This window comes from Magnolia sinica, chromosome 8 (genome assembly GCF_029962835.1).
Source record: "Magnolia sinica isolate HGM2019 chromosome 8, MsV1, whole genome shotgun sequence".
NCBI lineage: Eukaryota > Viridiplantae > Streptophyta > Magnoliopsida > Magnoliales > Magnoliaceae > Magnolia > Magnolia sinica.
Window position 1 is genome coordinate 11393224 of NC_080580.1, and position 5457 is coordinate 11398680.

The window sequence follows — 5457 nt, forward strand, 5'->3', positions numbered from 1 at the left end:
AGCGTATTTCCTCTCAAAAAGAAAAATATAGCACTGACGGTAGCCTCTTATGAGAGGGGGGAGTGTAAGTGTAAACATTATTGAGTTGGACACATGTCAGAACTCAGGCCATTCATTAAGTAGAGTACATTTTTTAACATGTAATAATGAATAAGAATAATGTTGGTCTACTAATTCAAAAGGTCAAATTTATATGACAGAAAAGTCAATGGTAAAAAATCAACACACATGTGTGGCTCATTTAAAACATGTACTACTTTGATGATATTTTATTTAGTGAAAGGTAACATGTTTCCTCTCAAAACAAAAAATATAGCAATGATGATAGCCCCTTTTGAGAAGGGGAAGGGGAAGTGTAAGTGTAGACATTATTGAGTAGGACACATGCTAGAACCCATGCCATTCATTAAGTAGGGTACATTTTTAACATGTAATGAATCATAATAATGTGGGTCTACTAATTGAGAAGGTCAAACTTATAGGAACAAAAAATCAATGATAACAATTCAATATACATGTGTGGCTCATTTAACATGTGTACTACTATAATTTTTTTATATAAAAAATGTATACATTGTGCCCTACCTAATGATTGGCCCAGATCTCTAACAGGTACCATAATCTTAGATTTCCAACACATATTCTACCTCTTCACATGAAGGTTGTACATTGATTTATGGTTAAGTGTATGTTTGTATTCATGTAAGGTAGAGGAAATAAAATATCATTTTTCATAAAACTAATTTTTAATATTGAAAAATCAGTCATTTTATTTTCTCACCCCTTCTTAAGTTATTTTTTTATGATTGAAAAAAATGAATTTTTACATAATCAACTCAAATGTGCCTCCGTCCATCTTCATTTACCTCATATGTGCTAAGTGTGCTGAGGTGCAACATGACCTACTATCGATCTTCGATCACGCCCTACATGTTCCACTATGTCATATAAGCTAATGTGCACATGTGCCACCATCCATTGTCTCTGATGCCCTGCATGTGCAGTGTCCATCTTCTCTTGTACTCACATGTGTAAGGCATTCCACATGTGCCAATGTGTTATATATACCAATGTTCATATTCAATTGATCCATATGACAAATGTGCCATTGTCTATAGGTGCCGCCATCTTGTTTCAATTGCACACATGTGCCACTATATAACTTTATGCACTTTATATGTGCAACCATATAACTTCAGCCACTTCACGTGCCACGGTTTAGCCTTCAAGCACCGTTTATGTGTCGCATATGCTGCACGCATGTGTTATTGTTAATCTTTAAGTGCCTCATATGTGATACCATATATATTTTTCTCACAGTTTATTAGAGATGTATGACATATTTAATAAAGTAGTTCTTTAGACTATCATATAATTTACTATTTTTATAAAGTAAGTGAAGTAAGGAAAGAAAACCTAATTCTATTTTTATTTTTTTTTCCACAGTTACATAGCATCGAAGCTTAGATTACCCTTTTATTCTCTTCTTTACTCTTATGTATAAGAATAATAAAAGATATAATAGTCCAATACTACTTTATTAAAGATATCATAACTCAATCTAACACACCCCCAAACACAAAGCCTCCCAAATGTGCTAATGTACCACATGTAATGCTCTACATACCACATTAGGCAATGGGCCAACATCTACCATGCCTCCATCTTGCTTATAGTTCCATATGTCAAATGTGCTAATGTATCTCTTGTGTTATTTAAGACTTCTAATACTATCGAGTGTCATGTATGCTTAGGATTTAATGTACCTATTATATGTATGATGTATGCTACGTGTGTTATTTTTCATCTTTACGTCACTCACATATATTATATGTCACGCCCAAAATTCGAGTACAGAGTGTGCACCCTTAGACCTGAGTTTCAGTTTGTAACTCGTATACGAAGTGTACTAAATTAATTGATCAATTTAATCAAAGGTGATAATTAGGTTCAGTCTAAGTTCCACTCCAATTACAATCATACATATATAACACTTAGTAACAATCAACCAGGCATATATAAATTTTGACGACCATTAAAATAATATAAACCTTAAAAATCATTCATTTATTATGTCATTATACTATAAATATGTTTATTCCAGACTAATATTGTTTCGATGAGATAAATTTAAACAATTTCTTAAAATTTCATAATCAATACCAATATGTATTATACGCTAATCAATTATTCTAACAAATAAATCACATAATTAGAAATAGTCTAATACCGCCACTTCGTCTTTAGACAAGTATGACTACGTTTCACATGTGTCATGTTTAGGTGCAATGGATCCTTTCAGTTCCTGCACCACATCATCTGCTAATGACTCATCTGTATGGTTTTTCCATAAAAAAAATGGTGAGCTGGTCAGACTTAATGAAATAACCCAGCATGATTCATAATCATAGCAATTAAAATAATACAAAGTACTAAATGTAAAAATGTATGTACAATGATATGGATGCAAATGATGTATAAATGCATCAGATGTGATGATCTTTCATCTGCTTGGGTTAGAGAACGTCAACCCGCATCCACTCGTTGGGTAGGCTTTCACCTTTTGGTAGACTTGGGCATACGTCGCATCTGGTAATGTTCTACCAGAATCGACATTTCTTCTAGGGATGACTCCTAGGATCGACCATGCATTGTGTAAATATAATGAAAGATAAATGATATATGAATGTATCATTTTCATAACTGCCATAAATACTTAGGGCCTGTTTAGGAGCGTGGATTTGGAACCCCCTGGATTCGCAACCCCCAGGATTGGAAACCCCCTGGATTGGCAATCCTCTCGGTGTGTTTGGCACCCTGGAGTGTGAATCAACTTTAATTCAAAAATACCTATACATGGTATATTTACAGGGGTTTGAATTTAATTACTAAATCAACTTTAATATCCCCAATTAGTGAGATATATAATTTTTGACACTATGGTTGTGATAAGCCCACTAAAATATTTGATTTGCCTAAAAATAATGAAATTCCAAGTCTCAGATGGACCGCAAGCACAACATCATGTCTGAGTGACTAACCAATGATTTTTAATCGTTGATTAGTATGGACAATGTTTGGACGGTGCTGGACAATATTTGGATGGTGCTGATCTATATGAACAATGTTTGGACGGTGCTGATCATCGTAAGTGGGCCATGTGCCTAGTAGAATGATAGTGTACAGTGACATACATTTATACCTGCAACTATTGAAATGATTTTAGGTGTAATCCAAGCTCTCACCTTGGATTACAAACCCCCTCAAAGAGGGGATTGGGAACCCCCTGGATTGGCAATCCCCAGTTGCTTTATGCTGCCAAACGACCAAGGGGATTTGAAACCCCCTCTAATCCCCTCCAATCCCCTCCAATCCAAGGTGCCAAACGACCCCTTATCTTGATAAGTAAATTTAACGTACAATTATTATCATTCACAATTTGACACAAATTAGCATATAATTTCCACATCATATAATATTAAAACAAAACACTCAAATCAGTACATCAATCAATTAAACCATCACAAATAATTTATTTTAATTCCAACGAATCATGAGACACGTTAGGTTACTCACATATACACCGATAACCCATCTTGACCTTCTACGCCAAGTGATACCAATACTTACGCAGAAATCTAAGTTTTCATTATTAACCATTTTTAGATCTGACTAATGTGACCCATTTGATGGTTAGATTGATCTAGAAATTAGGGCCCTGTTATATTTTAGCCTTAGAGATTGTATGATCCGTATAGATCTAATCTGATTTAACTAGGTGCACACCAATCACAATTAAAAATTTCGCATAGAATTTTAGACTTCCATCACATTTATATTGTATCTACCCATAATCAAATGCAATGAACATGTGACCGATCCACATCGTTCATTGCATAGATTAAGTTAAATTAAATGTATAAAAATACTAAATAAAGATGATATATATACCCGATTTAAGCTATCTAAAATACTATATTCGTTTATGGGTATATATATAAGGGAGAGATAAGATATAAATAAGATGCAAATAAGATAAAGATAAAATAGAAATAAGATAAAGATAAGATTAATAAAATTTATTTATTTATTTATTATTATCATCAAATTTTCATATGAGTTAGTTCATATATATTAATGTTTGAAATCTTTAAAAAATATTGTTGAATAACACAGAACGAAAAATATCATCCTTACCCACAAAATTGCGCAGAAAACTGTAACCATGAACCTGGCCGTTCATATTTCATTATCTCAGTTGGCAAAACTGCTGAGATAGCTTGTTTTCATTGTCTCAGTTGGCAAAACTGCTGAGATAGCTTGTTTGATCGACGTGCAGTTTTTTGGGAGTGGTATTAATGATGGGTCTACTGGAGTAGCTGATTCAACCACTTTCCATAGGACACGTGTACAGGCGAGATTGTAGGAGACACCCCAATTCAGCTACGGGTCCCACACTACTAAAAGTCAACACATAAATCATGTAGAAGGCCTGGAAACCCCACACGCACCTTCACATGTGGTGCACGTGCCAAACTATCACTCCCCACTTCTTAGCTGTGATCAAGGTAGACCCCACCATGATCCAGTACGAACCAGTCTACCCATTGGTTAAGCCAATCTCGCACCAAAACAATAGACATTATCAAGAGACTCCCCAGTCCCCACCGGTCCCACCTTCAAACTACACGGACCGGCATGATTTCCCAGCCAGACCATCTTACACCGTAGGCCCACATCGTGAACGGCTCAGATGCCCCACATGTGACACGGGTTGAGGTAAGAGCGGAGCTGGCAAACCCCAAACATTTCAGATTCATGTTGCATTCTCTTCTTCGAGTACGGTTATAACCGTACATCACGTCAAAATCGTAACCGTACATCACGTCAAAATCGTTCATCTCATGTATTAAAACATGGTAACTTATATGATCCTCCGGCTCCGTATGACACTTAATACACAGTCAATCTAGACTTGTACACATGGCATATATTTACTCAAATGAAACCGTCTAAATTGTGTAACCCATGGTAGCTAAGTCACAGTCCTAAAATCAGTTTGGTTAGGAAATCCTGACCTCTGATTTGTGGACACTAGTTCGCCGAAAATAGACTACTTGATTTCATTCATTTTTAACCGTCCAGTAAAGGTCCACCAATCTGACAATCAAACCATCAAACAAGTATAAATTTTAGTTCATGATACATCTAAACCGGGAGCCATAATTTAGATAGTTTTATTTGAATTGCCAATAAACTAAATATGCAATTTCTTTGTGCCTGTGTATGGTCGATTATACTTTGTCAGAGTATAAAAGTGTTTTCTCTTAACCACCCATAGTAAAAAAATCAAAACAGACTAGGTCCTTTTTAATAGTACCAAAAAAGTCTAAGTCCTTTTTAATGGCACAAAATTCCAATGGTTGTCACATTAAGCACCGTCCAATTAAGATGGGC